At 35.5% G+C, this 12,098-nt stretch overlaps 1 protein-coding gene across 2 annotated transcripts in view; it reads right to left on the reverse strand.

The window, feature by feature from the left end:
• GRID2 (glutamate ionotropic receptor delta type subunit 2) overlaps positions 1-12,098 on the reverse strand; it is a 1,348,780-nt gene that overhangs the window by 46,330 nt on the left and 1,290,352 nt on the right. The gene's annotated exons all lie outside the window — the stretch shown is intronic.

Raw genomic sequence — 12,098 nt, forward strand, 5'->3', positions numbered from 1 at the left:
TTCCTTACCCCAGAATTTGGTTCTATAATCATAATAAGTCACTTTTTCAGGGACCTTTTCTGGCTAGAATATATAATTGGAATAAGGAGCCCCCAAACAGCAAACCATAAAGAACATATAATTATTATGATCTTAAGTGTATATGTTTGTGAATATAGATAGAAATAGACACAGAGAAATGAAAACAATTGTGTCAGGGAGGTAGGAAAATGACAGAAGTTTTCCTTCAAATTTCTTCGAACACTACAGCAAATTTATTTTTAAAAGATAGTGTGACAGTGTTTAAACAATGCTCATGAGAGGAACGGAAGGGCTCTGAAGGGTTCAGTTTCAATTCTTCATTAGTTGGTTATTCTAAAAAACCTATTACAGCGTCACTATAGGCATCAGTGAGGTTATCTCTATTACATCCAATTACCCCAAAGATATTTACCACTGAAAAAGTGACAATAAGAAACCGACTTCAAAAACTAAAACTGGGAAAATGCTCCTCCTCCCTCCCTCCCATAAAGTCCCGACAGGACGATGAATCACTTATTTTCGTGTCTACATCCAATGTGGCAAAAACAGAATGGATAGAAACAAAAAAGGTTTCCCACTTTAATTAGAATTTTCGGAGGAAGAGATAGGAAGAACGGACTCTGCAAAGCAGTGTTACACAGAACACTCACTGAATAGTTAGCAGGAAATCTTTTAATTACTGAAGCTGAGAAAGCACTTTGCAAAGACTCCTTTATCTAGTTGAGATGGAATAGTTTTCACTGCACACTTGTTAAGTATAGGTAAAAAAAAAAAACTTCATTTTATTTTGACCCTAACTAGATTTTATTAGTCATGATCTAAAGGAAAGAAATTACATTGATTCGGCAATCCTTTTATTGCATACATTTATAAAGTTCTATTGTGCATATGTAAATTACTGAGTTTGAGTAATACCTTTTAAATTCATATTGAAATTTAAGAGAAATTCAGTAGATATAAGGCATAGAAGAATGACCAGTAATAGAGAAGGAGGAGGAGATAGCTTGTTAATATTTAAGTATGTACTTGATTTTTTTTTTTTAAAGATTTTATTTATTTATTTGACAGGATAGAGACAGCCAGCGAGAGAGGGAACACAAGCAGGGGGAGTGGGAGAGGAAGAAGCAGGCTCATAGCGGAGGAGCCTGATGTGTGGCTCGATCCCATAACGCCGGGATCACGCCCTGAGCCGAAGGCAGACGCTTAATCGCTTGCCACCCAGGCACCCCTGATTTTTAAAAGATAAAACACTCATATATATTGTAAATAATGGCTATTTTAAACAGATAACATTTTAAAGCTGCATCGAGTATGACCAGTATAAAACTGACCCTATTATAATTATTGTGTTTCTAGCCAGAGTTGTTTAAATGCAGAATATGTTCAGTTGACAGTAGTGTTGAAATATTTGCTTATGTGTCTGGAATACGTTGAGTGATTTGTTCAGAGATGACCAAATAGCTGACCAGAGGAACATTTCTGAACTCTGGCCCCAGTTGTGTTTTGGCTCTGTAATGATAACTCAATTTTAATAAATAATTCCTTTAGAAATACCTAGCAATGCTCAGCATAATTTTTATCATTTTCTTATCTCTTATTCCTAATGCACGTGTGTGTATAAAGTTCTGTCTTATGTACACATACTTACTCCTGTACATCCAAGGATATGCTTACTTGAATAACTGGGTACATAGAATTACGTAGTGTATGCACATGGGCACATATTTAAGAAGGAAGAAGGTTGAAAAAATGGCAAAACATATGAATACCAACATAGATTGAGACTCAGTATTAACTTATAAAAATACATAGATGTAGAAAATGGAATTGGGTGGAGAGGGTAGAGAAAGTTAAACAAGAGCTTTGAGTGGAAGACTTCAATCTGAGTGTAGAGGAACTGCTCACCAGATCGACTCTTGAGCCTTGTAAAATAAAACAGAGTAAACCTCTTGTTTGAAGGTTTACCTTTCTCTACTGTCTTTCTCGGTAGCCCTGTCTAAAATAGCACCCTTCTTGTCACTCTCTATCCCATTACCCTGCTTATTTTCCTTACTATCTAACATTATATAATACACTCATTTTACTTCTTTTATAATGTACTTCTCTGGAACATATAAACTCAACAGGGCATGGATTTCATTTTATTTTTTTTAAAGATTTTATTTATTTATTTTGAGAGAGAGAGGGAGAGAGAAAGAGTGAGAGGGAGAAGCAGACTCTCTGCTGAGCAGGACCCCGGGATCATGACCTGAGCGGAAGGCAGACACCTAACCGACTGAGCCTCCCAGGCGCCCCACCAGTGAATGAATTTTGTATCTCTTTTTCACCATTTTGTGGTCCCTACCATTTAGAACAATGACTGGGAAATAGTAGGCACTCATTAAATATTTGTTGAGTGAATGAATAAGTAAATGAATTTCACATTTAAAACCTCTGTTAGAGTTATGAAGGCCACCTCAACTTCCCAGCTATTTTTAAAAAGGCAGAAATGAAAAAGAAGAAGCACTATCAAGGAGAGGATTTAAAACGTCCATAACAAACAACCCAGAAGTCCAGAAACATTAATGTGCTCCAGGCTAGAGGTAAATAACTGGTTCTGAAATGAACTTCTATTCTTTACGGAAAACTAAAAGATGATTGCACACTCGGTTTCAACTCTAAAGAAGTAATGTCCCTGGAATCATTAGAGAACCCTTCTAGCCTTATTAAAAACTTGGGGTATAAGAAATCGATCCAGTTTTAATCTCAAAACATTTCTTTACTGAAATGAATTTTGTTTATGTATTAACTGAAGAAGTAAGAAGTCACTTAAGAGTCATTTATTTTCAACCAGGGACCATGTTGGAACTAAGTTGATGGTTCTAAGTAAGAGAAGGTTTATATACTTGTGAAGTTGATAGTTTTGGTGGGGAGGCAGGGTGAAACTAGAAATTAAATAAGTAATTACATGAATAATCAATTACTTAAAATCATTTTAAATTTTAAGAAGGAAATTACAGGGGTTTATAGCACGTATAACAGTGAGCTAGAACTCAGTGGTAATGGTCAAGAAATTCTGCAAATGACATTTAAGTAGTGATATGACCTGCACTTTTAAAAAGTCATTGGATAATTTATTATCTATATGGAAGAAACTTAAAATTGGATCGCTACCTCGCACCACATACAAAAACAGGTTCTAAGTAGAACGAAGATCAAATGTGGAAAACAAACAAAAATAAGACTATTGAGAAGAAATATTTGGGATAGGAAAGGATTTCTTAAACAAGACACAACAAATACAAACTCTACAGGAAAAGATTGATAAATTCAGTGAAAGAAATGACAATAAAATTAGAATTTCTGTGCTTGAAAAGATACTATAAAAGAAGTGAAAAGTTAAACCACGAAATGGTGGGAGATATTTGCAACACATTAAAACAACAAAGGAATAGTATCTCTAAAATATGAAAATGACTCTTTTCATAGGAAAATAGGAAAGTAACTCAGTATAAAAATGGGTTAAGTTATTAACAAGCACTTCACAATAGAGAAAACCCAAATGGAAAAAATAACATGAAAATATGCTCAGTCTCGGAAAAAAAAAACCAAACTAAAAGTTCAGTGACACCTTTTTTCATTTCCATGTTATTTAACACAAATTAAAAAGTATGATACTAGCAAGATTAGCGAGGACGTATGGCTTTCCCCTCAGTGCCTTTAGTTCTTTGTTCAAATGTCACTTTCTCAGTGCAGTTTTCTCTGATCTCTCTGTTTAGAACTGCATTTCTCATCGTAGCAGTCTCTATCCCTATTTCTTGCTTTATTTTTATCTATAGCACGACTCCCATCTATAGCACGACGTATCATATATTTTATTTATTCTTTTTCTACCACATTTGAATGCAAGCTCCATTTAGGCAGAAAGTCTTATATATCTGGCTTACTGTTATACACTCAGTGTCTAGAACAGTGTCTGCCACATGGGACACAGTAGGAATGAATAATACGCTTCCATAAATCGTTAGAGGCACTACTTATTGATACACTTTGGGATGCTATTTGCCAATAATGTTGAAGATGTGCTTGCCATTATTCAATGTTTCCGATTCAGGTATATTCTTTCAGATAAATTCTTGTGCACTTGCCAATGGAGATACATACAATACTGTTCGTTGCAGCATTATGGTAATGGCAAAAAGTTGGAAGCAATACAAGCACCCATCAATCAAATTATAAGCACATTTTAACGCCTTCCTACATTGGAATACTGCACAGCAGTTAATGCAAATGAACTAGATGTACTAGTATTTCAACATGGATAAATTTCAAAACCGTCATGTTGAGAGGAATACACAAGATGTAGAACTGTGCATAGAGTTTGATATCAATTTGTAAAGGAACAAGATATTGTTTATGAATACATTAATAAATAGTCTGTAAACATGCATGGAAATGAAAAGCACCGAATTCAGGATAGAGGTTACCTCTAGGGAGAGAAAGGAGACGGAGTCAGGTAAGAATACAGTTAAGTCTTTTTATCTGTAATGTCTGATTTCTTAAGCAGACTGCTGAATAGATGGGTATTTGTTATTTGATTATCTCCATTTTTTGGATAGACCTGATAAAAATGTATGAGGTACCAACAACCAGATTTAAGGATGGACTGGACCAGGGAAGATTAGGTGAATGAGATTTCGGTATTCTAATTCATTCAATTTTAGGGAAACTAAATACAAAATTATCCAAATCAGTAATTACCATGGAAAATAATTACATGTTTTATAAAGACCTGAATGCAGGATTCCTTTAAATCTAGGCATCCTTGGTGAATGGAATCTGTTCACAAGAAGTCAGTTTATATATAGTAAGCTCAATTACATTGAGCAAGATCTATCTAGAGGTGAAACTTTCTGAAATGTTTATGTTCTCAGTAATCATTTGGAGAAATAAGAATTTAATAATAAAATGTCTAATAAAGCATCAATGTGGCAGAAAATCACTGTACTTTGGGAATACTCTGGTAAAGAATAAAGTTAATGAACTCACATAAAATCGTCTTATGGTTAGAACTATAAGACCAAATTTTATGTTAGAATCCTTAATGCATCTTCTAAATATGCAGGTAGCTTTTGTGGAATACAAATTAATAAAATGTCTTAAATTTGCAGAGTTTTTATACTTTTTTAAGTAAAACCCATTGAGAATTTTTATTCAGAACTTGTAAAGAGAAAACAGTTAATAATCTTGAATTTAACGAAGTGATAAATTTGGAAAATTGATCTTTTCTGTGATCAAAATAATAATAAAAATTATAATAATCATAAATCAAACTTCCATATTCTCTTTTTAAAATCAAGTCACAAAAAAAAAAAAATTCTTCCTAAGCATTACTCATTCTAATCTAGAAAGTGAGTTCCTGGGATAAACTGATTTTTATAAAAGGAATCAGTCTGAAATGACTCCGTTGGTGTCTTTTAGTTATTATTTTTCTAGTGTGTGTTCTTAAAGGGTTTATAATTTTTTCTTCCAGACACAACTGATTTCAAGGAAGTTCCTATGGAAGTCAGATCTTAAATCTCCTCCAGATAGCACTGTAAGCTTTAGCTCTAAGACCATTCATACTCTCTCAGAAATAAAGTTCTTGATCTCAGATCATTCCTTTTCCACTTTTCCTGGTAGATGGAAGTAGAGAAGGCATGTGGTATCATTGCTCAATGTAGCAAGGGATAAAATATATTTAATACCAATCAAATTACTTTTTATTTCTTATTCCTCTTAGCATGCATTCACTGAAGGAAACTTCCTTCACTGGGGATAAGTCTATATCTAAATGTCAAAAACTATAACTCTCTGTGAAGGTTGCTTATTAAGAATTTGCTCTGGTTCATTTTACAATGACACCTTCATATTCAGTGGTGTCAGCGTTTGGAACAGCAATCCAGGATCAATTCATCTTGGCATTAAAAGGAGAAGAAAAAAAAGCAAGAGAAAGAATTGGTAGCTTTACAAGAGCATATGGAGTCATTCAAAGATGAAACAGATTCATTATGGTGCACCCACGCAATCCCCTTCCAGACCGCCCTTCCTACCCCCATCGCAAGCAGCAGGCAGCGCGGCACTGTCAGTGTGAGCGCCCGCAGGAATACAAAGCAGCCTTAATGCCTCATTTGCTTAAACAGCAAGACTATTTTCTATCCTTAGATCGTGTGCTGAACTCTTAGATAAAATTGCCCAAGGGGCATCGAGCATGGGGTGAGAAAAAGAACAGAGGAGTTGCTTCAAAAATATTTTCTTCCTAGAATTATCTCCTTTTTAACTATAATCAAGCCCTTGGAAAGACGGTGTTAAGGTAGCCTGGAGAATGAATGATGAAGTAGGGAATGAGCTGCTCTTGGCGAGGCTACCTGTGTCATTCACAAATTACAACGGCTATCCTTCTTATTCGGAAGTTCTCTAAGGTGACTTAAAAAAATGACAATTAGTTGGGTTAATTGAAATATTCAAGAGTGAATTCTTCACAGTGGAATTAAAGTTGCTCAGGGATTATTAATGAAAAATTACCAAAAAATCCATACAGGGTTAGGATAGGTTTATTTATACATGGCCATGACGCTATGTATAATATGATAATTTATATGTAGAAATCTCTCCACTTGCCTATCTAGGAAAGTCCAGGAAAAGCCCATTCAATATTAGAGTCACTCATAATGTCATACACTTAGAAAGAGGGTTCAATTATCCACATGTAAAGTGAGACACTAGAGAATTATAGTAAGAGCACAGACATCCAATTATCTTTGGATAATTTAAACAGAAAAAAAAAAAAAAACCCTGTATACCTGATCCTGTTGATTTTCTAGAGACTTGCTGCTGAAAATCTCTTATCTCCACTGCATTATAAATTTCTGCCTGATACATTCAATACAGTAAAATAAGGCCTTAGCTCTAGAAAGCACTGAATGTGAGCTGGTTAGAAGTCTAGGCTCTGAGCAGAGACACCCCCACACTTCGGAATGCACACCTAGCGGATATTCAGAATGCTGCACTCCTGGTTCACAGCATTCCGTAGCACAGCAAAAGAGAGAAGTTTGAATATCATATAGTGTCTTGAACTTCACATAATAAATTATAACCAATTTTTAGGAAAAATTATTTGCATAAAGCACAAAAGCCTTCTTTGTTTCTTCACCTTTTCATTATTCCAGGACTTGACTACTCACACCCAGGGTTTTCATCTTTGGAATTACATTATCACACAGCTAAACACAGGACTATCAAGGGCTGTGGCTTAGAAAAATCTGGGTTTTAATTCCAGCTTCTTCAACTGACCAGCTATGTGACATTTGGGTGGCAACTTGGCCATTTGGAAACTCAGGTTTTCATTTGCAAAAGATAAGCAGTAATACCTCATGAGACTCTCTTGAGGAATCAATGTCCGGCACGGTCCTTGCACAATAAATGCTCAGCCCCTGTTTCCTTCTCATAATTTCACTTCTCAAGAAACTTTAAGAAACATATACATCTCCCTCCTTGAAGGTAACAAACACCTTCATTAACCCATAAAAAATGGTTACATTAACTTTTAAAAAAGATTTTATGTATTTATTTGAGAGAGAGAGAGAGAGTGCATAGGCAAGAGTGAGCAAGTCGGGGGGAGAAGGAGGAGAGCAGAGGGGGAGGGAAAGAATATCAAGAAGATTCCCTGCTCAGCCGAGAGCCTGAGGCAGGGCTCAATCCCATGACCCAAGTGGAAATCAAGGGTCAGTCGCTCAACTGGCTGTGCCACCCAGGCGCCTCCAAAATGGTTACATCAGGACTAAAAATTTAATTAATTTTGACACGTCCAAATTGTAGGTTAGCTGTTGAATTGATTATCTTAATGTCACCCAAACTATTGAACTCATTCCAAATGCCTTAACTATATTTTCTTTGACCTAAACTTATATACATATATTAAAAACTAATTCTCTTTACAATTGTTTTGTAAGTGGGCTTCTTAAACACTTGCAATGACTGTATGTCTTGCAATACTTTCAAGTATTTATTGCAGTATTTCTTATAATACAGTGTTTCTTCATTGGTGCCGCATAATAATGATAAATGACAGTAATAATCATAATAGATACTGACAAGTTGATAATAGTGACAGGTGTTGACAAGTTGATAAGCTAATATTCACATGAGGTTCACTCTATTTCACACTCTTTGTCCTTTCTTATGTAATTTTCATAACCACCACCAAAAGTAAAAGCTCTTATGGTCCCTCATTTGTGAATGAGAGAATTAAGCCTTCCAAAGCCTTGGGACTCTAAGAACTTCCTTATAGTCACATAATAAGTGGCAGAACTAGGGCTTGAACCCAGCTTTGCTTGTCACCGAAGTATTTGCTGTTGACTGATCATGTCATATTACTTCTGTTAAATTGGATTCTCTTAGCAGATAGCATGTGATCCTTAAATAACCTGGTGATGAGTACTTTTGAAGTTAAACAGGGTAGCACAAACTTCTTTAAACAAAAACTTTAAAGTGAAAACGTGAAACTTAGCTTATTCTTAGTGAGATTGGAATTTGCTATAATTTAACATTACAACATTTTATAATGTTAGTCTATCACTGATTAGTCTTGAAGCATAATTTGGCTTTCTTAACAGACCTATTTCAGAACCTAAAAACAAAAGTGCCTTTTTAAAAAAAGGTTTTGTTTGAGAGAGAGAGAGTGAGTGAGAGAGAGACAGAGAGGTAGAGAGAATCTGAAGCAGACTCTGCACTGAGCACAGAGCCTGACGTGGGGCCCGATCCCACAATCGTGAGATCATGACCTGAGCCGAAACCAAGAGTCGGATGCTCAGCTGACTGAGCCACCCATGTGCCCCAAAAGTACCTTTGTTTTTAATAAAACTTCATTTCAAGTTATCATTTCAGTCCACATATTTCACTCCTGTGAGTAGAACTAGAACCTGTATTTACTTTTACATGTTTATTTTCATGTACTTATTACAAAAATAATAAATATATAGTGGAGTCTCTTCTGTTTTCTCAGACACTGTGGATAAGTATGGTTTACTAAATCCTGCAGAGACAAGCTGTTGTGTTGGTCTGTTAAAAATATTACATCAGTTAAGCTTGTACATGCTTGTTAGTTACATGTACTAATTCTACATATTGATGGGTTGCGAGTATAAATATCTAATTTAATGGAATAAAACAAACACACATTTAGAAATGCAAAGTGATTTCTATAATCATTTGGAAGGAGGAGACAAGAAATGAGTCATATGGTAGCTTATAAAAGCATATGGCAAAAAGTCAAAAAGTGAACTTGGAAAATTTGACTAATTGCTTTTCTTGGTATATGTACAAGAAAGTCATAATTAAGAGTTTGAAAGTACAGGGACCAGAAATATTTTGTAAACTTTTATAATAAGCACAGATCTAGGATAAGTAAACACGGCAATTGTTAAAATGGAAAATGGAAGAAAGCTGTTTCTTTTTAAAGTAATTGACTCATATTCTACAACATTTGTCACGGTAGATTTATTTGACAGTAAATTCAAATATGGATAGTAATCGATTTCTGGCATTGGAGAAATCCACCTTGACTTCCAATGAAAGCGCTTAGGTGCAAAACAAATTCAAATTCCTAAGTCTCAAGTGAATGTGACAGTCATTTGCTGTGTCTGTCTTTTGGCACTAGGTTATAACCGGAGTTCTTAAACATGATGTGAAGCCCATAAACTCTCTTGTTCACAAGAATCAGAATGATGAGCCTACCAATTTCCTTTCTTTAGCCAGAGTGCATGAAGGATTTTAGGACTAATAGCCAGCAAGCTAGTCAACTGCTCAGAAAATAACTCTTACTGGTTATGGAATTGAGTTGCTTAGTATTTACAAAAACCCCTGCTCAGTCTTAAGATTCATATCTTTATTTTCTTACATGACCTGTTGTACTTTTTTGTATAACAGGATGTGTAGAAAGAATAAGGCACAGTGGGTTAATGAACTCTGACATTACTTCTTTCTTTAAAAATCCATTCTTGAATATTCATAGTGTGGAAAGCATTTTGTTTCCATGATCTCTGCATAAACCCATGAAGGCGGTTTTATATACAATTAAAATACTACAATTCTGGGTATGATATATGTTGTAATAAAAGTAAAAATTTGGAATCAGAAGAGAGGGAGTGACTAATGGGGACAGGAAAATCTTTGTGGATGAAACTGACATTTGAGGAAGACCCTGAGATGTTGAGGATTTTAACAGGGGATATGGAAGAGAATTGCACTCGCGGTTTTTAAATTTGATATAAAAAGTGGATTTGGAATTTGGCAATTATTTGAAAGCTTTCACTAACATTTTAAGACAATCTCAGAGATTTTTAGTTTCGTTCATTCTTCTATGTGAATGTCAGTTCAGTTTTATTCATTGTTGTAAATGCCAAGGGTTGAGAAAGCTTCAAGAAGTATCACATCCTACAGCAATGTCAAATTGCATGAGTACTAGAAAGAGAGTATTGAGGGAGACAATTAGGAAGTCATTTTTATTTTTTCAGAGAGACATCTGAGAGGTGTTAGAAGCGATGAAGTTGGTTATTGAGGGCGGATGAAGCTGAGTGTGAGGTGAGGAAACGGTGACAGCTCATGCAGAAGTGGAATGGTAGTTTGCAAGAGAAGCCCTCGAAGTAAAGGGAATAAATTGAGGTTCAAGGTTGGAAGTGGGCAAAGACCAGCGCCAGCTGAGGTAAAGCGTGGACAGTGTGGAAGGTGAGAGACGTGGTTAGTCTATAGATCTTACATAGGTTCTGCTCCATGAGTTGAGGAAAATATCTGGAATATGCCGTCTTTGGCAACAGAATTTAGTCAGCATTAGCACAGAATAGTTTTGGTTATTGATTTCTATAAGAAGCCCACCTCCAGGAAGCAACGTACAAGTATATTCTTTGTGAAATTAGAGTGTCATCTTACTGAGGCATCTCAGTATGTTCTCTGGCCCGGAATGTGTTAAAACGATATGTATATATCCATTTCATGGAGCTTTGCGATTACAGAGCATTTTAAATGGCCACATAACCAGTAAGAGAAAGATGGCATTAACACCTCCTTACGTTTGAAGAGAAGCTTAGTGGCTGGAGAGGTTAAATGACTTGGAAAGGGCACCCGTCTAGGAAATGACAACATGGGCTCTTCTCTCCTCTTTTAGTGCTCTCTGGCTGCCTATGGTTTGATCCCTTCTCTAGTAACCGTCAGCTGAAGAACAGCTATACATAAATAGAGAAATAGAGGCAAAGAGTGATAACATATTAATGATTTTCAGCACTATCTAAAATGACATTACCCTGTCTATAGAACATGGCTGGAGCTGGGTATACTAAGTTATCTTAATTCCATTGTGGCAATCGCTACTGTTCATTTCCTTCTTCTGATTCCTCTGGCATTTATAAAAGCATACTTGCAGTAATTATTTGACTTGTACAGAAGAAAATGTGCATTGATAATTGGACGTATGTATTCTGGCTTCTTAGTTCTATACTTCTCAATATAAGTGACTCTCCTTGTATTTTGATTCACTCTATTTGGACTGTGTCAATATACTGCATTCTCACACAAAGTGAGTGTTAGGTAAATTCTGGATGAATCAAAAAAAACAACAACACAGAAACTTAAGGCTGAATGCCTCATCTATGCAAAGTGCCTCAATGTATTTCCAACCTCCAATACCTTTCCATAGCCCTCAGTCAATCACCATTTTTGACATTTCTTTGACACAAATATTCAGAGTTTGAGGTCGTGGAGGTGAGCATCTCTAGACCATTATGAATTCATGACACTGTCGTGTATATGTGAGTATCTGAGGTGAAATGAAAAGGGAGGTCACCAGATACAAGGAGATGAAGTTACTCTGAAGACTGTTTGATGAATCACCAACATTAATGTCATATAAACCAAATGGATGAGAGGAAAGAAAAATTTTGATTCAGTAATATAACCATTAACTGTAGAATATGGAGGAATGTCTGGAAAGTGACAAGGATGGCAAAGAAACAGTAAAACTAGATCTTTGTATTTTAGGTCATGAATTTAAAAAACTGTCAAAGCCA

Source organism: Ursus americanus, chromosome 8 (assembly GCF_024610735.1).
Source record: "Ursus americanus isolate L20-20 chromosome 8, mUrsAme1.1.p, whole genome shotgun sequence".
NCBI lineage: Eukaryota > Metazoa > Chordata > Mammalia > Carnivora > Ursidae > Ursus > Ursus americanus.